The sequence below is a fragment of the Chiloscyllium plagiosum genome, unplaced genomic scaffold (genome assembly GCF_037043375.1).
Source record: "Chiloscyllium plagiosum isolate Xiang-an unplaced genomic scaffold, Cpla_swu_hap1 HiC_scaffold_5, whole genome shotgun sequence".
NCBI classification, from domain to species: domain Eukaryota; kingdom Metazoa; phylum Chordata; class Chondrichthyes; order Orectolobiformes; family Hemiscylliidae; genus Chiloscyllium; species Chiloscyllium plagiosum.
Genome location: NW_028270143.1, coordinates 76241742 through 76268442, shown reverse-complemented (window position 1 = coordinate 76268442; position 26701 = coordinate 76241742). Strand labels below are relative to the sequence as shown.

Genomic DNA, 26701 nt, shown 5'->3' with positions numbered 1-26701 from the left:
AGCATCAATTTGTTTCAGTAAAAATAGGAGAAGTTTCTGGTCAACCATACGAGGGAAAGAAATTGGAGCCTCTACCATCACTCAGGAGCAGACAGCGGTGGAGTGAGAATACTGCTGATCTCGTAATCCAGTGATCTAGGCTAATTATCTGGGGACAGGGTTTGCAGCAGGTATTGGAGTTTAAATTCAATTCATCTGGATTTGAAAGCTGGGCTTAGTAATTATGACAAATGAACCAATCATCAATTTCTGTAAAATCTATCTGGTTTACTGTGGCTAGCTCTGAAATGGCCCAAGCCACTCAATTCAGGGGCAATTAGGGATGGATCACAAGTGCCAACCTTGATAGTGATGCTCACATTCCTGAAGGAATTTTATAAAATCGTTATCCATAGCTCCTGGTGACAACATGCCTGTAAAAGTATGTGTTGATGCAGCAATCTGGGAGCCAATGGTTCAGTTAGATGGACGACTGTGGCAAATCATCATGGGGTTTGATCTCCATTCCAGCAGGCGTGGATTTTGGACCTGCTTCCTTGCTCTACACATGGGAGAGACAGGGATGCTGCTGTCTTCGGGCCCAAAGGTTGCCTTTTGTGATCACAGCTATAGCATCTGCAATCTTCTCTGTAGATGCTGACAAAGATTTTTAAAAAATAATGTTCCCTACATTTCCTTATCATGATTAAAGTTTCCAGGTTACCATTCAAAAACAAAGTAAAGTCGGGTAACAAGATGGATCACTATAAGAATAGGAAGGTAGTACCACTTGGATTTAGACTTTGGAGTTCAGCTGAAGCCAGTTGAGGGGCCTTCCAGCAAGCTGACCTCATAATTTACCTTGGTAAAAACAGGGTAAAAACAAGGACTGCAGATGCTGGAAACCAGAGTCTAGATTAGAGTGGTGGTAGAAAAGCACAGCAGGTCAGGCAGCATCCGAGGAGCAAGAAAATCGATGTTTCGGGCAAAAGCTCTTCATCAGGAATAGAGGCTGGGTGCCCACCCCCACCCCCCTCTCATTTATCTCTCCACTCTGCAGACACCCTGTCTCTACTCCTGATGAAGGGCTTTTGCCCGAAACGTCGATTTTCCTGCTCCTTGGATGCCGCCTGATCTGCTATGCTTTTCTAGAACCACTCTAATCTAGACTCATAATTTACATTGTTCGTTTGTAATGAAAGACCTATCAACATTATGATATTCGACTTCAGAACTTTAATAACTTCATGGATTGAAAGAATCCACAATAACTCTTTCTGGAATAAACTATTTTCTGAGATGAAAGGGCCAAGCAAAGATTGTTATAAAGGAACCAAAATTGAAATGCTGATTAACCATCCCTGGGCAGAAGAAGTCATAGGAACATAAACAAGCTCCCGGGAGAGAGAGGAGGTAATGTGCCTTGATAATTTACTGCCTCCTGACAAATTGATAATTAAGACTGTCTGCAGAAAGAATATCCTGAAGGAAAGGGATTAATTGCAGGAGAAGTTGTTTCAAACAGACAGCTAACACTGAATGTAACATGGAACAGGGAAGTTACTCCTGATAAGAAAGGAAGTGATAGACTTGAGGTCTCCAAAAGTGTAATCAATGTTGGGGATGAAAGAATTGCAAGCATTATTAATAATGTCACACCACACACTTGAAGGGGAGGAAATTGTATAAGAATTCAACACCAGAACAATTCAGCAGAAAACTTCAAAGAACAACACTGCACAAGGATCAAACCCTAGACACTTCCAGAGACAAAAACTATTGGTTGACTTGTAGCTAAATTCAACGAGGTAAAAACAATGACTGCAGATGGTGGAAACCAGATTCTGGATCAGTGGTGCTGGAAGAGCACAGTAATTCAGGCAGCATCCAACGAGCAGCAAAATCGACGTTAGCTAAATTCTACCATTAATCGGGTAATAGCCAAGTTGAGTTGTGAGACTTAGTTTGCTTACATGCAATAAAGTTTAAATCATGTCAGTACTTGATTGTCTGTGAGATTTATTTAATAAGTGGCCGAATTAAAGGTAACTTGTGGTGATTTACCCACAACATCATATTGTCATTATGGCACAGAAGGGGCAATTCCATGCTGGGCCTCTGTGTACAGCATTTCAGTCAGTCTAATTTTCCTGCTACATTCTGGTAGCCCAGCAAATATATTTCCCTCATGTGCCTATCCAAGTTACTTTGAAAATCATTCAACATCTCTGCTTCCAGGTCATAGTGACACATTGCATTAAAAGGTTCTTCCTCATTGTCCCATGCTTCTCTTGCCCAAAAACCTTAACTTTTTCTTCCCTATATGCCAATGGGCACAGAACCTAAATTTGTCATAATCTTATACACTTGGATCAAGTCCATACATATATACAGAGATATTTTTAAAAAACACAAAGAACTGTGATACTGGAAATCCAAAACAAAAACAGAAATTACTGGAGAAAATCAGCAGGTCCAGTAGTATCTCTGGAAAGCAGAATTAAAGTTTTGGGTCCATTGACCCTTCTTCAGAACAAGGAAGGATCATTTTTGTATAATAGATATTCCCTGGTCCATTACTTCAGTCAGAAGTTTCAAACAGATTCATCAGGGATCAGCTTATCTTTACAAATCCATGCTAACGCTCACTGGCTGGATAATAACTTTTCAGTTGTTCACTCACAGAATTCTGCAGAAGAAAATCTGCCATTCTTACCTGGTCTGGCCTACATGTGATTTCAGATCTACAGCAATGTGGCTAACTCTTAAATGCCCTGTGGGCAATTAGGTTTGGACAATAAATGCTGGCCTACCCACATTCTGTGAATGAGTAAAATCTCCCTCTAATATTCAAGGGTACTATCATCACTTAATCTCCTTCAAACAACATCCTGGGGGTTACCATTTACCAAACAGCATAAAATTACAAAGGGATATTTACAGATGAAGTAAATTAGTAAAACTGTGGCAGATGGAGTTCAATGTCAGCAAGTGTGTGGTTATTTATTTGGACCAAGAAAGGACAGATCAGGCTACATTCTAGTTACTATGAAGTTAAATATAGCAGATGCCCAAAGAGACTTGGGGGTTTAGATACATAAATCTTGAAAATGCCTGGTCTTTATATCTAGTGAACTGTTATACAAGGGCACAGAGTTAAGTTACATTTTTCCAAAACCGCAGTCAGATCCCACTTGGAGTACTGTGAGCAGACCTTAATAAGGATATACCTTGAAGAGAATACAATATAGGTTTACAAGAATGATTCTTGGACTTCAGAGGAAAAGTTATGGCTAGAGATTATATAAGTTAAGCCAATATTTTCTAGAATTCAGAAGGCTAAGGAGTGACCTTATCAGAGTCATTGACGTATTAACAGGAAAAGACAGAGTAGATAAAGATAGACTATTTACTATAACTAGGGGGCATGGTCTAAATATTAGGGCCAAAACATTCAGGAAAGATGTGAGGATGATGGTAAAGTTTGCAACTCTCCTCCATAAATGATATCATTGCTAGATCAGTTGTTAATTTTAAAAGTGAAATAGGCACATTTTAGTTAAGGAAAGGTATTAAGGGATATAGGCTAAATGGGATATATGCAGTTAGGCCACAGATCAACTATGATCTCATTGAATGGTGGAACAGGCCAGGGAGGCTTAATGGCCGTTACCTGTTCTTATGTTCCTAGAAACTGAACAAGAACCAGTTATATAAGTAACATATCTAAAATCCTGCTGTGAGTAACTCACCATCTTGAATCCACCATCTATAAGGCACAAGTCAGAATTTGTGGTGGTAGAGCTTTTCTGGCTCAATTTTGCAGTGGCAGCCAATTAAGAGGCTACTTTAGGTTTACCATGCAATGGAGAAATGAAGCATTAATACTCCCTGAACAATGTGAACAGCAATCCACACAATGACTCCTTTCATAATGTTCCAAAAGGTATTGGCACACAACAGGCTAGTTTGAAATGGAGGAGAGGCAAGGAAGGGCTGTACTACAATTTATAGATACCGTCTTGGAGATTGTATTGTCAAAGAATACAACGTGCACAAAACAATCTGTTCCACTGGCACAATGACTCTACTGGAAGCTCTCAGTATTGTTCCAAATACAATTTTCCTGTCAACTAGTAATGAACCCTAATAAGTTATTTTTGATTCTGTTATGAAAACAATCTCATTATTCTACATCCAAAAGTAACAATTGGAATGGTACATTCACAACAAAATATTAATCATTATATCATTCACAGAACTGCAGGAAGGACTGGGGATTGAAACCCATCAAGACAATGCAGAAGTCATAAATTCTGTCATTAAGACAAGTGTCATTGTTTCTTAATTACGTCAAACCTCAACAAGCAATAAATAATAAAGAAAGAAATGTTTAAAATATGGAAAAGCAACTCAACATTAAAGATTTATAAAGAAAGAACTTGCAATTACAAGAATATTTTCCCATTTACAGGATATTGCAAAGTACAACTTATTGGAACCTTATTTCTACTGGATGAAAAGAAACATGAGACCATAACACTATAATACATAGGAAAAGAAACAGCCAATCGAGTCTGCTCACATTCAATGAGATCATGACTGATCTGATAATCCTTAAAACCTTTCCTATCTTTACCCCCATAATCCTTTATTCCCTTACTGATTAAAAATCTGTCTATCTCAGTTCTGAATATGCTTAATGACCCAGACTCAACAGCCCTCTGCCGTAAAGAATTCCACAGATTCACAACCCTCTGAGAGAAGAAATTTCTCATCATTTGTCTTCAATAGATGATCCCTTATTTTGAGATTATGTCCTCTGGTCCGAGATACTCCCACAACAGGAAACAACCTCTCTGCATCTACCCTGTTAAGCTCCCTAAGAATTCTGTATGTTTCAATGAGGTGTCCTCTCAGTCTTCTGAATTCCAATGTATACAGGTCCAACTTACTCAACCTCTCCTCATAAGACAATCCCTCCTTACCCAGAATCAGTCTAGTGAACCTTCTCAGGACTACCTCCAATGGCAGTGTATCTTTCATTTGATAAGGAGACCAAAAATGTCCCTAAAGATCCTTGTTGTTTACTTAATGCCACTTGTACAGAGGGATATTCAACTCCCTTATCCAAGTCACAAGAAAAGTGGTCTTTTTATTTACTCTGAATGGTCAATAACTAGTTAACGTAAATTGAAGATCATGACCAAACAACAGAAATATGAAGGGAGAGGAAAGGACATTTTATTTTAGATCAGGAAGATCAGATTTTGATCAGGAAGAGATGGATAAATCTGCGATAAATACTTGAAAAAGAAAAAAATAAATGAAATAGGAATGGAGAAAAGATAGGATGATGCTATCAATGACAAGCCTTCTCAAAGCCAGCATAGGTATTATCACTCAAATGAATACCTTCTAAGTTATAAAATACTACAATTTGAAAGGATGTTAACTTGATCCAGAAACTACCACCAGTAATAGAGGCAATGCCTAGGAGGCCAGTGAGGGAACCAGGGAAAGTAGGACCAAGGTATTAACTAGGGCCCACCAGAATTTTGGTCTAAACAGGCAAAAAAGACAAATCCTGAAGACCAGTGGTGCAGCAGACTGGAAGTCAGTAAACCAATGAACTACAGCCCAAAAACTAAAAGGATAAATCATGATTTAGCTTTCTTTTTCTCTTTATATTTGCCCTTCTTTCCCAGTTTCCCTGGCTTTCTTCACCATCTTCAGAGTCATGTTTCTTCTGGGGTTTTTTCTGGGCTCACCTCTTTCTGTTGCCTCTTGATCTGTTTGACTCCTGGATGAATCTGATTGATTTTATGTTGATGATGCGGCCTCCTCATGGTTAGTAAATTGTGAATTTACTGTCACGAACGATAGCAGGAATGTCAGCAGATGGAGGCTTCCGTCATCAGGCATGAAAACACAAAATTAACTTGCTTCAATCTCAGGGTGCTTAGCTTGATTGGACAGCACAGACCACCAGCTTAAAAACTTTATTTAATTAAACTTCACCCTAGAATTGTGCTAGTTTTAAGATTTAAGTGCTGCAGAAAATGTGAAAAACAAGCACACTGTACTTTTCTATAGAGCATTACAAATTGATTCAGTGCTGTAACTTGGTGATAAACAAATAACTTTCTGTAATACACTTTATGGAAAGCATAGTATTAAGCGATGTACCAATGTGAATAAGCAAATGATGCAACTATGTGAAACACGAAGCTGACAATGGTGAAGTCACCACTGTCCTATGAGACCATACGGCTGCTGCCTCATTAGAAAGAAAGATGACCAGTGGTGATTCAACCTAAGGGTTACCCACACCTCAAATTAGGGCAGAGGTTGAGAAAGAGAGTCCTTCATGGTAACCTCAGCCAATGCAGGAATTGAACCCACGCTGTTGGTATCACTCTGTATTGCAAACCTGCGGTCGAGCTAACTGACTCCACAAAACTGATCCACTCTAGAGGATGCACATAAAGGATTGAATCTTCCTCTCAATAGTGATCAAGATCACAACAGAAGCATTAGGGAATTGGCCTGGTGAGATCTACTGCTATTCCACCTTTGACTTCTATCTCATTACTTCCAATAGGACCATCACTGCCATCCATTTGACTAATATTTTGTTCAGTGTTTTGAATCAAAGCCAAATTACTGCCATCATTGGAAATTTGATGTCTGAAGACTGAAAACTCTGGAAATACTCCACAGCTCTGGCAGAATCTGTGTTGAGAGAAACAGCTAATGTTTCAGATTGATGATATTTCATCAGAAATGGGAACAGGTAGAGATGGAATAGGTTTCAAGAAGGGCACATGGGATAAAGAACAAAGACAAAGTGATAGGATGGTGGACAGGAAAAATTAAATGACAAAAGGAATGATAATGTAAGGCCAAAGCGAGTGGTAATGGGACAAGAAAGAAAAAGCCTGTCTCGAGGAGGAGTGAATAGCTGAATAATGAACATTTGTCAACCAAAAGCTAAAAAGAGAGACAATCAAGAGCAAAAGAAATAAAACAATTAGTTAATGTTTTGATGTTTATGGTTTTTGCCTTGGAGGGAATTTCTGTACTTGTCTCATTTTGCCTCTGTCTCAGGTGTCAATTAATTAAATGTTAACAATTCTGGACTAATAGCATGTTATATTAAGTGGATTATTTCAGTCATTGCTTAATTCAAAATGCAACCTATTTCTGAATTCTTTCAAATGGAGATGTCAGTAAGACTCTTGAAAAATATTATTAATGGATTAAGGTTCAAGGTTCAAGAATCTGTGTAAGCACAGCCAATTTATAAGGACAGAATGAATGCTTTGTTCATATTATAGTATCCATAATATGATATGAATGGAAAGAAAATAATAAACAAAGGACAATTATTTTCCAGTCAACAAACTGTTAAATTGTAAGGAACTGGGCCTCAGAAAATTCTTCCATTTGTGCATAACAGTCTCTTTCTTTCTCTTCATCTCTGCCTTGCAGGTGTTGTTAATTGAATTGTCTACATCATCCAATCAGCAAAGCACAGATTAACATTGGGTGAAAATTACAACACAACTGTTCCTTCCACAACACGCTGGTCTACTCTTCAATCCAAACAGCTTTCCCCTTCCTCTGGTATTTGCCTCAATTGCAAACATAGGATACAAAATCCCTGACCTTTCACTTCTCTCTTTCCAACCTTCCAGGATCCCAAACACTCCTTCCTGATGAAACTAAAATTCAGATAAATGTTTTTCAATTAAGTACACTGCTTTCACTCCACAATTTAGTGTCCTTTACATTGAGAGATCAAGTGGATTATTGGGTGTTCATTTTGTTGAAAGACTTTGCTCAGTTTAGAAGCATGACCTTCTCATCACTTTCATTCTCCACCTTACATTACACTCTCTACCCCTGTATTTTTGCATTTACATAAAACTCAACTGAAATCGAAGGAACACCTTTTGTCTTTTGATTACACACTTTGTCACTTTCAAACCTCAACAATTGCTTTAAATAATAATTGCCACTCTAATTTTCTTGTACAATTCATGTTGATAATTATTCTGATGTCATTGTTTACACATTTATACCTTTCCCACTTCTGTGATTTGATTCCTTTTTGTCACATTCACATCTCCTTTTGATTGGCTTCATCATTCTTGTGGGAGAATCCAGAACTAAGGATCATGGTTAAGAATGAGGTTGCCCACTTTAAACATAGATGAGGATTTTTTTTCTCTCATGGAGGATTATCTCCAAAGGTACTGGAAGTCATTGTGTCAGCACATGCATCAACATGCATGGAACCTCAGAGCTGAGGAAACAATAGATATATTTCAATTTCAAAATGACCTTAAATGGCACACGGTATTGTAGACTCTTGCCTGAGCAGAATCAGGGGATATGTGGTTGTAGCTACAACACAAAAAAACAACACAAAGATTAAGGGTAAGTACTTAGATTGCAAAAGGTGGAAAATGCTGTTTCACAGGAATTCTTCTTGAAACCACTGTTGGAAACAATTTGCATAAATAATTTGGACTCTGGAGAAACAATTTCAAAATTTACAGTTGACATTTTTGTGGCTGTTAGATAATACTGAGATTAAATGTGACAAAATATAGGAAAACAAGAATAAATTTGCAGTATACATGTGTAAATGGCAAATGAATTTCATCTGTGTATTGTACGTTTTGGTCGCAAGAATGAGGAGGCCAAATATTGTTGCCAAAATACAAGTCCAAAAGGGGTAGAGAAGTAAAGGCATTTAGAAGTACACAAATCAATGAAGTAGTGACACATGTTAATAAAGGCCTTTCTTAAAAAAAGAAAATCAAGTACTTGTTTTGTTCCTAGATGGGATAATGTCACAATATGGATTATTAGTTTTTAACATCCATCGTGCTTTTATTACTGAAGACCACTACACACTAAAATCATGTTTAAAAAGGAAGAAACTTGGAACAATAATGACTTCAGCAATCTCCTGACTACATATTGAAGCAAGTTCAGGAAAGATGGTAAAAACAAAATTGTCTAAATGAAATTACCACTGTTTTTCTATAGAGACTTCAATAGAGACTGAAACCAATCAAGTGAGACAGCTGTCAAGAACCCACATCTCTTGATTTAATTTATACTTGAATCAGAAGATGCATATATCAGACATGAAAGGGGCTCTATGCAATGATCCAGATTGGAAAGACAATGGAGCTAGACTCACGAACACACAAGTGAACCAGTGTCAAGAACAGAAAGATTCTAGCTTTGTTTTCTTCTCATCAACTTGAAAGTCAATACTGGTGATAACACATGTCAAAGAAATACCTATTTACCAAGAACTCAAGAATGCTGCAAACTTCACTACTGCTGCAAATTTCAAGTCACCAACTAAACAGTTGCAATCTCAATTTCAATTATAACGAGGACTTTAAAAACTTTGTAAACGGCTTATCTTACATCTTCATATTATACCATACACTCTCCCTTCTTAAACTTTATACCAGCGTCTGCTACATATTGTAATCTTTTTCAAGGTTTAGAAAATAGTAAAATTCCCTTTTCCTTCATTCAAGAAAACCTTGCCCTTGGCTCCTTATTCTGATCTAATGATTATGTTTTGATTGGAGCTGTGCACTAAAAAGACATAAAAAGCTGTATTGCAGCCACACAATGGTGCTAAAAGGAGAAGAGCCAATTCACCCCTTCTCACCATGTTAAAGCAATATCATAAGAAAAGATGAGCAGTGAAAAAAACATATACAGAAACGCTGCTAGATTACAATATGTACAATTATAAACTCCACACAATATATATCATGTAGAGGTATTGAAAATGATGCAAACAGAATCTGAAGTACTATATGATACTAAAACTGAGTGGACGTAGCAATAAAACCTGAACAGGTTGTCGGTCTTTACCAATCATGAAGGCTAAAGGGTGATCTCACAGAAGGTTTTAATGTTATGAAAGGATTTTGATAGGTTAAACATAAATATTATTGAGGCAGACTCCAAACCAGAGCTCTAATAATGTAGAATAACCATTAATAAATCAAATAAGAAATTCAGGAGAAACCCTTACAGCCAAAGAATGGTTGGAGCTTGTAACACACCACCACAACATGCAGTCATGGGAACCAACACTGACATACTTCAAGGTAGGCTAGATAAGGTAGTGAAGAAAAGAATAAAAAGAGGTTGCGTTGATGGGATTGAGTGGAGAGAGGTGGGGGGAGGGGGTCTGTGAAGTTCGAATGCCTGTTCTTTGCATGTTTTGCTTTCTTTATTGGGATGTGGGAAGAAGCATTCATTGTATGGGAACCAGAATCCACAGAGTGAAGCACAATGGCAACATGGAGAATGGTTGCAGCACGAAGAGAGGAACAACAAGTAAAGGTTAAAGAAAACTTACCGCAGGTACTGACATTTTTTTATTCTACTGGTGCACCAATGAAAAACTAGGAGCAAAATCAAAACTAGGAACCAAAGAAACGGGGGAGGAAAGTTGTTTAACTGAGCTCTATTAGACCCATGGGACTCTTCAACAAAAATAGCTATTGAGAAGGGGATTAAACCTTAATCTAAAATGGAATGAAATAAACATTTGAAAGGATAAATGAAAAGATCTGGGGAATGGGATTACAGGAGTAGATGTCAGTAACAGGGACCAAACTGTGTCCTCTTCTGCAGTCATTTCTATACGTTTTATGAACTCTGTTTTACTACAACCAATCTCAAGATATGGTTTAGAAAATTTGCCTTTGAACTGGGCTTAGGACAATGTGTACTGTGAGAAGTGACCCAGAAATAGAGTCATAGAGTCATAGAGATATACAGCATGGAAACAGACTCTTCGGTCCAACCTGTCCATGCCAACCAGATATTCCAACCCAATTTAGTCCCACCTGCCAGCGCCCGGCTCATATCCCTTCAAACCCTTCCTATTCATATACCCATCCAAAGGCCTTTTAAATGTTGCAATTGTACCATCCTCTGGCAGCTCATTCCATACATGTACCACCCTCTGCGTGAAAAAGTTGCCCCTTAGGTCTCTTTTATATCTTTCCCCTCTCACCCTAAACCTATGCCCTCTAGTTCTGGACTCCCACACCCCAGGGAAAAGACTTTGTATATTTATCCTATCCATGCCCCTCATAATTTTGTAAACCTCTATAAGGTCACCCTTTGAGGAGGTGACCAAGCATGTGGATGAGGGTAGAGCAGTGGATGTAGTATACATGGATTTTAGTAAGGCATTTGATAAGGTTCCCCATGGTAGGCTTATGCGGAAAGTCAGGAGGCATGGGATAGAGGGAAATTTGGCCAATTGGATAGAAAACTGGCTAACCGGTCGAAGTCAGAGAGTGGTGGTAGATGGTAAATATTCAGCCTGGAGCCCAGTTACAAGTGGAGTTCCGCAGGGATCAGTTCTGGGTCCTCTGCTATTTGTAATTTTTATTAATGACTTGGATGAGGGAGTCGAAGGGTGGGTCAGTAAATTTGCAGATGATACGAAGATTGGTGGAGTTGTGGATAGTGAGGAGGGCTGTTGTAGGCTGCAAAGGGACTTAGATATGATGCAGAGCTGGGCTGAGGAGTGGCAGATGGAGTTCAACCCTGCCAAGTGTGAGGTTGTCCATTTTGGAAAGACAAATAAGAATGCGGAATACAGGGTTAACAGTAGGGTTCTTAGTGAGGTGGAGGGAGAGCGATCTTGGGGTCTATGTTCATAGATCTTTGAAAGTTGCCACTCAGGTGGATAGAGCTTGTAAGAAGGCCTATGGTGTATTAGCGTTCATTAGCAGAGGGATTGAATTCAAGAGTCGTGAAGTGATGTTGCAACTGTACAGGACTTTGGTTAGGCCACATTTGGAGTACTCTGTGCAGTTCTGGTCGCCTCACTTTAGGAAGGATGTGGAAGCTTTGGAGAGGGTGCAGAGAAGATTTACCAGGATGTTGCCTGGAATGGAGAATAGGTCATACGAGGATAGGTTGAGAGTGCTAGGCCTTTTCTCGTTGGAACGGTGAAGGATGAGGGGTGACTTGGTAGAGGTTTATAAGATGATCAGAAGAATAGATAGAGTAGACAGTCAGAAACTTTTTCCCCGGGTGCAACAGAGTGTTACAAGGGGACATAAATTTAAGGTGAAGGGTGGAAGGTATAGGGGAGATGTCAGGGGTGGGTTCTTTACCCAGAGAGTGGTGGGGGCATGGAATGCGTTGCCTGTGGGAGTGGTAGAGTCAGAATCTTTGGTGACCTTTAAGCGGCAATTGGATAGGTACATGAATGGATGCTTAAGCTAGGACAAATGTTCGGCACAACATCGTGGGCCGAAGGGCCTGTTCTGTGCTGTATTGTTCTATGTTCTATGTTCTATGTTCTACCCCTCAGCCTTCGACGCTCCAGGGAAAACAGCCCCAGCCCGTTCAGCCTCTCCCTGTAGCTCAGATCCTCCAATCCTGGCAACATCCTTGGAAATCTTTTCTGAACCCTTTCAAGTTTCACAACATCTTTCCGATAGGAAGGAGGCCAGAATTGCACGCAATATTCCAACAGTGGCCTAACCAATGTCCTGTACAGCCACAACATGATCTCCCAACTCCTGTACTCAATACTCTGACCAATAAAGGAAAGCATACCAAACGCTGCCTTCACTATCCTGTCTACCTGCGACTCCACTTTCAAGGAGCTATGAACCTGCACTCCAAAGTCTCTTTGTTCAGCAACACTCCCTAGGACCTTACCATTAAGTGTATAAATTCTGCTTAGATTTGCTTTCCCAAAGTGCAGCACCTCGCATTTATCTGAATTAAACTCCATCTGCCACTTCTCAGCCCATTGGCCCATCTGGTCCAGATCCTGTTGTAATCTGAGCTAACCCTCTTCACTGTCGATTACACCTCCAATTTTGGTGTCATCTGCAAACTTACTGACTGTACGTCTTCTGCTCGCATCCAAATCATTTATGTAAATGACAAAAAGTAGAGGACCCAGCACCGATCCTTGTGGCACTCCACTGGTCATAGACTTCCAGTCTGAAAAACTACCCTCCACCACCACCCTCTGTCTTCAACCTTTGAGCCAGTTCTGTATTCCATGAGATATAATCAGTCTCCCATGGGGAACCTTGTCAAACTCCTTACTGAAGTCCATATAGATCATATCTACTGCTCTGCCCTCATCAATCTTCTTTGTTATTTCTTCAAAAAACTCAATGCTGAGCGGTACGGATTTTGGGTTAGAATCAGTGAGCACTAAGATGGGTGATGAGGTTCACCAAGGTGGAAAGAGGAGTGTGCCTGAAATATTGTGAGGTCAGGGTCTGGGATGGTGTGGTTGGGGCTGTGTGAGGTAAGTAGAGAGTCAGTTAAATAGATACTCAGAGGTAGACGGTAATTAGCAATCTAACTTTTTGTGAATAGCTATATACCCAATTTCATTCAAACCCTCCAGTTTAAATCTTTACTTTTGGAAACTTCCACATCTGGGTATTATTTCTTTCAGTGTGGGAATTAACATCCCCTCGACTTTTACTCCTTCACATAGGGAAAGATGCTCGGGAAGCCAGGTAAATTTGTCTGAAGTGCCAAGGACAGACTATAACCCCCTGGTAGGGAGTCTTTCATGTCTCCTCCACCATCAGGGTAACAAGCCTATGAAAGAGAGAACTCATCTGTGGGTTTTTTTTTGCTGATTCATTAACTCCCACAGGAAGCACACGCGTTTTGATACCAATGTGAAAGAATATACATGCACGGATAAGAGAAACATTGCAATGCATTCGCTCAGGACAGGCGGCTATAGTTGGATATGAACATCATGCTCACATCAGCTCTTGCCGCCGATTTATCGATCAGTTCCACCGGATCGTGAGCGGCGTTTTGTTGCAAAAGGCCGAGATCCCACAGTTTCCCCCGAACGGGAGACCCGACCTTGAGAAGCGGAAGGGGAGAGAGGGATGTCTCTCTGTTTTTGGAGAGAGGTTTCAGGTGCCCGCGGCCGCCTGCCGGATCCCGCGGGGAGGGAAGAAAGGGGGGAGGGGGGAGCTGCAGCGGTGTCCCGCTCCCCACCCCCGGTACAGCAACACCGCCCTACCCCCTCAGGCTAGGGGCGGAGGAACAGCTGCCTGGCCTTACCTGGCTGTCTGCACTCCTCAGGCAGAGCGGCCCCCAAGTGGACAGCCATGTCCCTCCCTCCCGTCAGCAGCCGGATCGATGTCTGCACTGAGGAACCTGGGGGAGGGGGGCATCCTCAGTGTCAGCCCAGATCCAGCCACTTGATCAGGTTGCTGTTCAATATTTAATTCCCCCCCCCCCCCCCTTCAAATATTCCCACTAACGGGCCAACTCAAAGGCTCCAATCCAGGGACTTCATCAGAAAAGTCACTGGACCCCAAATGTTGACTTTTTTCTTCCCACCGATGCTGCCAGATCTGCTAAGTTTCTGCAGCAATTTTTTTTTGGGGGGGGTTGTGTGTATGTGTGTGTTTCAGATCTCCAGCATCTGCCAACTCTATGGGGTTCAAAATCCCAACTGCCCACCTCTCTTACATGGTTACTTGGAGTTCAAAGTATCCTTGGAGAGGGGGCCCTGGTGTCATTTCGAGTAAGGTGGGCACTAAGGGATGGCAGGAGGGGCCTGGTGGGTATTATCTGCATTTACACATTGACCTCTGTAATCTTGTTGACCCTGTGCCAATTTGCTCAAGTACTAGACCAGATATGGGCAAAAGTGAGGACTGCAGATGCTGGAAATCAGAGTCTAGTTTAGGGTGGTGCTGGAAAAGCACGGCAGGTCAGGCAGCATCCGAGGAGCAGGAAAATCGACGTTTCGGGCAAAAGCCCTTCATCAGGGCGGCACGGTGGGCGGCACGGTGGCACAGTGGTTAGCACTGCTGCCTCACAGCGCCAGAGACCCGGGTTCATTTCCCGACTCAGGCGACTGACTGTGTGGAGTTTGCACGTTCTCCCCGTGTCTGCGTGGGTTTCCTCCGGGTGCTCCGGTTTCCTCCCACAGTCCAAAGATGTGCAGGTTAGGTGAATTGGCCATGCTAAATTGCCCTTAGTGTTAGATAATAAGGGGTAAATGTAGGGGTATGGGTGGGTTGCGCTTCGGCGGGTCGGTGTGGACTTGTTGGGCCGAAGGGCCTGTTTCCACACTGTAAGTAATCTAATCTAATCAGGAATGAAGGCAGGGAGCTTCCGGGGTGAAGGCTCCCTGCCTTCATTCCTGATGAAGGGCTTTTGCCCGAAACATCAATTTTCTTGCTCCTCGGATGCTGCCTGACCTGCTGTGCTTTTCCAGCACCACTCTAAACTAGTCCAGAGATGACAACCTTTTTGGTTCTGCTTTGCAATTTAGCCTCTAGCTGCTCACATTCCCTCAGCAGAATCTGTTTCCTCCTTCTGCCTATATCGTTGTTAAATACGTGGACCACAACAACTGGATCCTACCCCTCCCATGAGTTCCTCTGCAGCCCAAATGAAATATTCTAAACCTGGGTACCAGGCAAGCAACACAGCCTTCAGAGTCTCAATCCTGGCCACAGAGAACAGGATCTATGCCCCGATTATATTATCCCCAATTACAACAACATTTCTCTTTTCTCCCCCCTCTGGAATGGCTACCTGTAACATGGTGTTAAGGTCAGTTTGCCTCCACAAAGGGAGCAAGAATCTTAAACCTGTTAGGCAAGCATAAAGGGTTGAGATTGCTTCAGCTCCACTTCCTGGATCCCTCTACCTGCCTTGCACATAGTCACATCTTCATGTCCCTGACCACTGACTGAACTCAAGGTCGTTAATCTCAGGGGTGTGACTGCCTACTGAAACACAGCGTCCAGGTAAGTTTCCCCCTCCCTGATGTGTTGTAGTGTTCTGTTCAAAGCTCAGGCTCCAGCTCATCAACTCTGAGTCAGAATTCCCGAAGCAACCAACACTTGCCACAGATCTTTTCACGATGAACCACAATGGAATCCACCAGCTCCCACAACATGCAGGTATGATATATTGCCTAGCCCTACATCTCCATTTCATTTACTTAATTCTTAATTTGCTTTTAAAAATGTCCTACTTGTCTTTTATTCTGTAATCTTTAAATATTTCTTCTATTTACCTTCAATCTGAAAGTAACATAATAGATAGGCAAATTATATGGGTGTCACGGTGGCTCAGTGGTGAGGACTGTTGCCTCACAGCGCCAAGGACTTGGGTTCAATTCTAGCCTTTAGCAACTGTCTGGGTGGAGTTTGCACATTGTCAGTGTAGCTTTCTTTGGGGACCTCTGATTTCCTCCCACACTCCAAAGATGTGTAGGTTAGGTGAATTAGCCAAGGGTAAATGTAGAGTGGTCGGAGAATGGGTCTGAGTAGGTTACTCTTCAGAGGGTCAGTGTGGACTTGTTGGGCCAAATAGCCTGTTTCCACACTGTAGGAATTCTATGAAAATTAGCAGCTATTACTGTTTAATGGATTTATGTGTGTCTTCTTTTTGTGCTGAGGCCCCAATCCTGGACTTCAATTTATCCTGTTTAAAAAAAAACCCTGCCAACCATGAGTCAATAAAGTAAGCAAAAAGCACCTCCTCCCCCCCTACCACATTGTTCCAAATTCCCCAAACTATAAACTGACTCTGGCTGTGTCTCACTCTAGATGTAATCTCTCCTTCCTGCAAAGCTCACCACTGAGAGAATCCCTATAATGTGGAAGCAGGCTATTCAGCCCATTAATTCCACACTGTTCCTCCAAAGAGCAACCCACACAGAACCCCACCCCCCGCACCCCCCGCCTCCCCAACTATCCCTGTAATCCTGCATTTCCCTTGACTAATCCACCTAGCCTGCACATCGCTGGACACTATGGGCAATTTAGCATGGCCAATCCGCCTAACCCATACATGCTTGGATTGTGGGAGGAAACCAGAGCACCCAAAGAAAACCTACCCAGACACAGGGAAAATGTGCAAATGCCACACAGACAGTGTGCAAATGCCTAAGAGTGGAATCAAACACCAGTCCCTAGCACTGTGAGGCAGCAGTACTAACCACAGTGCTACCATGGTGCCCTTTCAACAGACTCTCAAACAGAACTGCAGTGAGCTGCAATGACTCACCACTAGTGAAGCCTCAATAGTAATCAACATCTATTGTTATCAAAACCTATTCAGGCTTCATGTGATTGACAGATAATTGTCCGTCAGACAGCCAAGTCACCTTATTAACAACAATAACAACAAAAACAGATATGGTTGGAAAAGCTCAGCAGGTCTAGCAGCCACTGTGGAGAGAAATCAGTGTTAACATTTCAACCAGGTGACCCTTCTTCAGAACTGCTATCTTATTAACCTTTTAACTAGACTACTGGATTATAAACTTTTAAAATGTAGAAATGTTTAGCAGTTCTGTTGCCTTCAAAATCCTTGAATGATATACTCACTTGGGCTGTTTCCCACTCCAGACCCTTTCCCTACTTTTCCTTTGTTTTTGTTATTGATGGGTAGTGCTTGTAATTTATTAATTGTTTAATTAGTCAAATGGATCATTTGGATTTAAAAGAATAGAGTCCCTCTTGTGGTGCAGTAGTAGATTCCCTACCCTTGCATTGAATAGACCCCAGGTTCAACTCCCACTTATTCCAGGAGTGTGTAAATGCATCTCTGAACAGGTCAGTTAGGAAAAATGGATACATTTTAAAAATAAATTGAAAGGATTACAACTCTTAGAATACTGTAATATTGTCCTTAGCTCTGGGCCAGAAGATCCTGGTTCAAACTACACCTGCTCTGGAGATGTGTCATAGCATACACAGAGAATGCTGGAGAAACTCAGCTCATATGGCAGCCTTTGCAGAGAGAGGAAATGGAGTTAACTTTTCAAGTCCAGTGTTACTCTTCAGATCCATGCCAGACTCAAACATAACTCTGTTTATGTCTCCACAGATGCTGCCCAACCTGCTGATGTTCTCCAATATTTTCAATGTTTCAGTTCCCAATTCCACAGTAGTTTCATTTTATTTGGTTGTCATAACATATCTGAATAGGTTGATTAAAAGCATTCATAAATTGTAAAGCCACAGCATAGTGTGGAGGTTATGTTACTGGACTGGCAATCCACACGTTTGGATGGACAGCTAGATTTCCCTGCAAGACGGGTGATTGAATATATGAGTGTAGGAATCAGGAGTAGGAGAAAGCCATTCAGCCACTCGATCATCTCTGCCATGCAGTAAATCATGGCTGATCTGATTGTAACCTCCAGTCAATATTCCCATCTCTCTCTGATAACATTTCAACCCTTTATTTAGGAATCGATCGACCCTACCTTAAATATATTCAAGGATTTGGCTTTCATTTTTTCTAGGACAGAGTTGCAATCTTTCACAATGTGTGTGAGAAAGATTTCTCCTAACCTCCATTTTAAATGGGTGACATGATTTTTAAACAGTGACCTCTGGTTCTAGATTCTCTCCTAGGGGAAAACATCCTCTCCACAACTCCTTATCAAGACCTCTTGGGATTCTGTATGTACCAATCAATTTGTCTCTTACTCTTCTAAATTCCAGTGATAAAAGTCAAGTCTGACCAACCTTTCTTTATCAGAAGAGGCAAGTCTAGTAAACATTCTCTGAAGTGCCCCCAATGCATTTACATTCTTCCTTAAATAAGGTGACCAAATCCTGCGCAGTCCTCCAGTTCCAATATTGAATTGAATTGAATTGAATTTATTGTCACGTGTACAGAGGCACAGTGAAAGGCTTTGTCTTACGAGCAATACAGGCAGATCACAGAGTTAACTAGCATAGATAGTAAATAATAGGGAAACAGTGGCAAAACCAAAAACATACGTACAGGCAAGTGTTAAGAGTTGGTGAGTCCATTAAGTATTCTAACAACACTAGGGTAGAAACTGTTACGAAACCGGCTGGTGCGTGTGTTCAGGCTTCTGTACCTTCTCCCCAATGGTAGAGGTTTTAGAAAAACATTGCCAGGGTGGAATGGATCTTTGAGAATGCTGGTGGCCTTTCCTTGACAGCAGGCCTGGTAGATGGATTCTATAGATGGGAGGTTGGTATTTGTGATTGTCTGAGATGAATTCACCACTCTCTGTAACCATCTCCGATCTTGCCATACCAGGTAGTGATACATCCAGACAGAATGCTCTCAATGGTGCACCTATAAAAGTTGGCAAAGGTATTCGCTGTCATGCCAAATTTCCTCAGCTGCCTGAGGAAGAAGAGACATTGTTGGGCCTTTGTAACCAGTGCGTCCACATGAAGAGTCCAAGAAAGCTTGTTGTAGATGACCAATCCCAGGAGCTTGACACTCTCCACTCGTTCCACCAATATCACCAGTGTTCTGTATAACTGAAGCAAAATCTCTTTACTTTGGTACTCATCTTCCCTCATGATAAGTGATGACATTTTATTAACTTTCCTAATTAGTACGTGCATACTAACCTTTTGTGATTCATGTGCAAGGATACAAGTTCCCACTGTTTTTCAAAGCTCCTGTAATCTCTCACCATTTAAATAATATTTTTCTTTTATATTATTCCTGCAAAAATTGACTAAGTTTACATTTTCCCATACCATACTAAGTTTACCACATCTTTGCCCACCCAATGATCAATAGCTTTTTGTAACCACCTGGTGTCCACTTCACAATTTACTTTCCTTCTTATTTTTGCATCATCAGTAAATTTAGCAACCATGCCATAGGTCCAGAAGAAATAGGAACAAGCGAAGGCTGTCTGTTCTGAATCATCATGGGAAGGTTAATGGTGATAAAAGTCAACAAGGCTATTTAAAAAACACAGGTGCAGGGGGAGACAAAACCTTGTAAGGGCTTGAACAACATGGGCGATGCTGAGAAATATGTGAGAACTCCAGCAAGCCCTATCTCAACAACTTAGAGTCATAGAGTCATAGAGATGTACAGCACAGAAACAGACCCTTTGGTCCAACCTGTCCATGCCGACCAGATATCCCAACCCAAGCTAGTCCCACCTGCCAGCACCCGGTCCATATCCTTCCAAACCCTTCCTATTCATATACCCATCCAAATGCCTTTTAAATGTTGCAATTGTACCACCCTCCACCACATCCTCTGGCAGCTCATTCCATACACGTACCACCCTCTGCGTGAAAAAGTTGCCCTTAGGTCTCTTTTATATCTTTCCCCTCTCACCCTAAACCTATGCCCTCTAGTTCTGGACTCCCACACTCCAGGGAAAAGACTTTGTCTATTTATCCTATCCATGCCCCTCATAATTTTGTAAACCTCTATAACGTCACCCTTCAGCCTCCAAAGCTCCAGGGAAAACAGCCCCAGCCTGTTCAGCCTCTCCCTGTAGCTCAGATCCTCCAACCCTGGCAACATCCTTGTAAATCTTTGCTGAACCCTTTCAAGTTTCGCAACATCTGTCCGATAGGAATGAGAGCGGAATTGCACGCAATATTCCAACAGTGGCCTAACCAATACAGCCGCAACATGACCTCCCAACTCCTGTACTCAATACTCTGACCAATAAAGGAAAGCATACCAAACGCCTTCTTCACTATCCTATCTACCTGTGACTCCACTTTCAAGGAGCTATGAACCTGCACTCCAAGGTCTCTTTGTTCAGCAACACTCCCTAGGACCTTACCATTAAGTGTATAAATCCTGCTAAGATTTGCTTTCCCAAAATGCAGCACCTCGCATTTATCTGAATTAAACTCCATCTGCCACTTCTCAGCCCATTTGCCCATCTGGTCTAGATCCTGTTGTAATCTGAGGTAACCCTCTTCGCTGTCGACGACACCTCCAATTTTGGTGTCATCTGCAAACTTACTAACTGTACCTCTTACGCTCGCATCCAAATCATTCAAGGTGAGATTCTTATTCAGTGCCAGTTTCTTGTCTATTGAAGAGATCATTTCTTATAAATGACCTCATCACATGGTTTGAGTAGCACAGTGGCTCAGTGGTTAGCACTGCTGCCTCACAACACCAGGGAATTGGGTTTGATTCCAGCCTCCAGCGACTGTCTGTGTGGAGTTTGCACATTCGCCCTGTGTCTGCGTGGGTTTCCTCCCACAATCCAAAGATGTGCAGGTTAGGTGGATTGGCTATGCTGAATTACCCATGGTATCCGGGGATGTGCAGGTTGTGTGGGCGAGCCATGGGAAATGCAGGGTTATAGGGGAGAGGGGTAGTGGTCAGCATGATGGTCAATGGACCTCAGTCAAGTCAATCAAGATAACCCTCAGGCAGGGGGTCCTGGCACCATTGTAAAGGACAGCCTCTGATACCAGCCTGGGGCATGGATATGGTCAGTCAGTGCTTGGGGTGGTCAGAGGGAGCACATTCTCTACATAAGGATTGGGGGGCTAACTCTATATTTTAGTAGTGGACTCACCAACATTAAGGGCACTTAAATGGTCATTGGATAAACATATGGATGATAATGGAATAGTGTAGGTTAGATGGGTTTTAGATAGGTTTCACAGGTCATTGCAACATTGAGGGCTGAAGGGCCTCGACTGCACCGAAATATTCTTATGTTCTATGTTCTAACTGCTCCGCAATTCAATGGGATCATGGCTGATTTGATATTCCTCACCTCACATCCACTTTCCTGCTCTTTTCCATAACCCTTGATTCTCCTCCTGATCAAGAATCTATCCATCTCAGTCTTAAATATACAGAAGATGTTTTATGTCCCCTCGTCTGAATAAAGGAGTTAAATTCACTGTCTTCTAAGTTAATGCGATCACCATTATATACGCTGGACAGTGAGTTCCTAGTGCTGGTGGCTGGATCAGCAGCTCTGCAGCTCCAAATGTTGTTCATGAGTTTGTGGAGTCTTTTCAATAATATGAAAATTGCAAGTAAATATTTTTTAGTATTTGCAAGACAACCAGCTGTTTCTGAGCTTGGTTTATATGTTATTTACAAAGCTATTGAATAGTTATGTCTTTTAGAATTAATTTATTGAATCTTCACTGTTGGTGTGGAACCTTATCTTTCAGCAACACCATTCTGCTAATAAAATGGTCAACAATTTCAGCCTGAAAATTTATTAATAGCAAATATTCACAAAAATGAATTTATTCAGTGCTCATTAATGGTTATTTGGATTCAATAAAAGCTTATAAATTACATGGATACCGATGTGAAAGTAGGGGCACTGACTTTAGTCTTAGGGTGGAAAAGGTCAGGTTTAATAATTAGCAGAGGTACACCAAGGTGAATTTCTGAATCATGGTTACCATAGCATCTTACATCATAGAATTGTTATCACGCAGAAGGAGGGCATCCAGTCCTTGGTGTCCATGTCAGCTCTCTACAAAAACAACTCAGCTAGTCCCACTCCCATACCTTTCCCCATAGTCCTGCATTATTCTTCTCTTAGATAATTATCTAGTTCCCTTCAGAAAGCCATGACTGAATGTGCCCTGACCATGTACTTAAAATTCTAATCATTCATTGCATAAAACATTTGCTTCTCATGTCACATTTGAATATTTTGTCATTCACCTTGCATTGGTGACCTACTGTGTGATTAGGACTGGATATAAAGTACAATTGATACCCACATCTTGTGAATGTATTTTAGAAATGGTTTGTACTACCAATGGTTTTTGCTCTTTTATATGTTTATTAATCCATGAAATTCATTCAAATCTGTATGAACTTTGTTTACGATTTTGATTTTTAAAGTATCTTACATCGTCCTTCAATGCAGTAATTTTGTTCTTATTATAGTCTGGTACTGGGCCAACAGTAATAATTCTAACCACATTCAGTACTTTGAGAGTGAATAGAAGATGAGTGATCAAATATTGTTGATATAACCAGCTGGTGATGCTGCCTCTTATGCCCTCATTCCAACTCTTGCTCCCTCCATGCCACTTCATACCCTTATGCCATCTCATCATCCCATACCCCCTACGTAGCCAAACATCCATTTAAGAAGTAAAGACAAAAATAGAAATTGATGGAAAAGCTTAATGGGTCTGGCAGCATCTGTGTGAGGAAGGGTCACTTTCACCCGAAACATTAACTCTGATTTCTCTCTTAAGGTGTGTAATAGACACTATTCTTTCTTGATCTTGATGTGTTATTAATTTTAAAATCTTTGACATTTAGAATCATAAAGTCATAGAGATGTACAGGACGGAAACAGACCCTTGGGTCGAACCCGTCCATGCCAACCAGTTATCCCAACCCAATCGAGTCCCACCTGCCAGCACCTGGCCCATATTGCTCCTAACCCTTCCTATTCGTATACCCATCCAAATAACTTTTAAATGTTGAAATTGTACCAGCCTCCATCACTTCCTCTGGCAGCTCATTCCACTGTGTGAAAAAGTTGCCCCTTAGCTCTCTTTTATATCTTTCCCCTCTCACCCTAAACCTATGCCGTCAAGTTCTGGACTCCCCCACCCAGGAAAAATCTTTGTCTATTTATCCTAACCATGCCCCTCATGATTTTGTAAACCTCTATAAGGTCACCCCTCAATCTCCGACGCTCCAGGGAAAACCAGTCCCAGCCTGTTCAGCCTCTCCCTATATTTCAAATCCTCCAAACCTGGCAACATCCTTGTAAATCTTTTCTGAACCCTGTTACGTTTCACAACATTTTTCTGAAAGGAAGGAGACCAGAACTGCAAGCAATATTCCAACAGTAGCCTAACCAATGTTCTGTACAACTGCAACATGACCTCCCAACTCCTGTACTCAATACTCTGACCAATAAAGGAAAGCATACTAGAAGCCATCTTCACTATCCTGTCTACCTGTGATTCCACGTTCAAGGAGCTATGAACCTGCATTCCAAGGTTTCTTTGTTCAGCAACACTCTCTAGGATCTTACCAATAAGTGTATAAGTCCTGCTAAGATTTGCTTTCCCAAAATGCAGCACCTCGCATTTATCTGAATTAAACTCCATCTGCCACCTCTCAGCCCATTGGCCCATCTGATCAAGATCCTGTTGTAATCTGAGGAAACCTTCTTTGCTGTCCACTACACCTCCAATTTTGGTCTCATCTGCAATCTTACTAACTATGCCTGTTATGCTTACATCCAAATAATTTATATAAATGATGAAAAGAAGAGGACCCAGCACTGATCCTTGTGGCACTCCACTGGTCACAGGCCTCCAGTCTGAAAAACAACCGTCCACCACCACTCTCTGTCTTCTACCTTTGAGCCAGTTCTGTATCCAAATGGCTAGTTCTCCCTGTATTCTGTGAGATCTAACCTTGCTAACTAGACTTCCATGGGGAACCTTTTCGAACGCCTTACTGAAGTCCATATAGATCACATCTACCGCTCTGCCCTCATCAATCCTTTTTGTTACTTCTTCACAAAACTCAATCAAGTTTGTGAGACATGATTTCTCATGCACAAAGCCATGTTGACTATCCCTAATCAGTCCTTACCTTTCCAAATACATGTACTTCCTGTCCCTCCGGATTCCCTCCAACAACTTGCCCACTAATGACGTCAGGCTCACTGGTCTATATTTCCCTTTCTTAAACAGTGGCACACGTGAGACAACCTCTAGTCTTCTGGCACCTTACCTGTGACTATCGATGATACAAATATTTCAGTAAGAGGCCCAGCAATCACTTCCCTAGCCTTAACTTAACTTAGTTTTGTTATCATGCCTTCATTTGGCTTTCGAATTTTCCTTTTTAATTTCACCAATACACCTTTGGGGTAAGACTTTTCAGATGGCAGGACTTCCCACTCCACCACCAGAAGAATCAGCAGGTAATGCATTCCTGCCAATCCCATTGCCTGCAACTGCTTAATACTCTGCAGCAAGTTAGTTGGCTGAAAAGGAGAGGACATTCACTCTCGTTCTTTTGCTCATAGGATTTGGACATCACTGGCTGCACCAGCATTTATTCCCCATGCCTGGTTGTCCTTGAGAAGGTGGTGATGAGCTGCCTTCCTGAACAGCTGCAATCCACACATTGTAGGTTGGCCCAGAGTGCCATTAGGGAGGGTATACCAGGGCTTTGACCCAGCAACAGTGAAGAAACAGCAATATGTATCCAATCAGAATGGTGAGTGACTTGGAGGAAAATTGCAGATGGTGGTGTTCCCATGTACTGTTGTCCTTGATGGAAGTGAAATCCTGTCTTATAGAACTGCTAACCAATTGGATAGCCAGCATTCAGTATCCTATCAGAGGCAGGTTTGAATATTGGCCACAGATAGTCTTTGAAGAAGAGAAGTGACTAGAGGCAGGCAAGTGTGGACTGGGATGATAGTAGAAGTTGGATGTGGGGTGAGGGGTTGAGAGCTAGTTTTGAGTGGCTGCAGGGGTGGGTTAAAAGAATGCACAATCTTTGCAGAGGACCTTCAATATGCACAGACGACCTCTGAAGCAGGCAATACGCCCTCGTCCAACACCAGTGTCACCCCACCTTGCCCAATTTCAACCCATGCAGCTAAAGCTTCCAGGTGATGTATTAGATGTAGAACCCTGTCTGCACCATAGGTAAATTAATGACAAGGTTGGGATGTGAAATGCAAGTGGCCATTAATTGGGTTTAAACAAGTCTCAGGCAGGTGCCTCTACTGCCAATCATATAGGTGGGAGATAGGTTGAAGCCAGGCAGATTGACAGCAGACAGGCCACATGGTACATTTTGAGTTCTCCCCAACTTCAAATCTTCTGATCGGGTTTCATAAAATTCTACCTGCACACTCTTCAGGGTCTCTGCAGTGTACACCCATGATTAGGTTCCCTTTTTCATATCCTCTTCTTTAGGTCTTTGACTCCCAAGGAGTGCTGGATTTGTTAGTCCCACAATATTTCTTTAAGGAAACGTACTTGGTCTGAATCATTATTCTCTTCCTTCAATGCCTTCCATTGATCTGGCCTTGATTAATCTTCAAATAGCTGTTTCTAATCCACTTGAGCTAAATTAAATCTAGCTTAGTGAAATTAGCTTTTAACCAATTCAGCCAGTGTCATTTTCTCAGTACAATTACCTCCACCAAAAGATTGACCAACTGATATTCCTCCCCCAATGCCAGTTTCATTCTGTAAAATTCAAATGTCCTAGCAAACCTTTAAATCAGCTAAATGCTTAGTTCAGCTCTACGCTGTCTAGTTCAAAGGAGTTCAAGCTGCCTCTACACAAAGTATTTTCATAATTTTAACATTTTAGTTCCAGCATCATCCTGAAGAATCGATGCTGCCCCCAACTACATTGTCCCCTACTCCAAACAATCCCCTCCATTTCCAAGATACAATACTTAGAATTGAATGTTGCAGTTAAAAAGTCTGACAAAACCATGTACAACTGTAACATAACATCCATCTCTTTGAATCCCAGTCATCTTGCAATAGAGACTGACAATTCATTGGCCATTTAATTTTTTTTGTATCCATCCATTAGCTTTTGGTCATTAAAGTTTGGAAATCTCTCAGTTCTTCCATGGTTATTACCTTCACCATTAGGAAAATACTTGTCTATCTTTCTGAGGTTCAAAGTTCATGACCTCAGACTTCCTCACTCTGTCTGCCTGTGTTGCCCACTCATTTAATCCAACAATGTTCAGTTCATGGCATCTAACTTAGTGATGTTCGCAAACATCAATGTACAGTTTTCTATGTTCCTCTATCTAAGTCATTAATAAATATAGAAAAAAAGTTGTTACCAGGATAGATCCGTGGGGGAGACACATCCTGCCAATTTGAGTACATCGTTAGGCCAGTTC

At 41.5% G+C, this 26701-nt stretch overlaps 1 protein-coding gene across 1 annotated transcript in view; it reads right to left on the bottom strand.

Annotated features, from left to right (window-relative positions):
- znf804b (zinc finger protein 804B) overlaps positions 1 to 14293 on the bottom strand; it is an 870963-nt gene extending 856670 nt beyond the window's left edge. Inside the window, exon 1 of the mRNA XM_043690314.2 lies at positions 14116 to 14293. The gene's annotated coding sequence lies outside the window, so the exon portion shown is untranslated. The remainder of the gene's footprint in view (positions 1 to 14115) is intronic.
- Positions 14294 to 26701: the final 12408 nt, after the last annotated feature.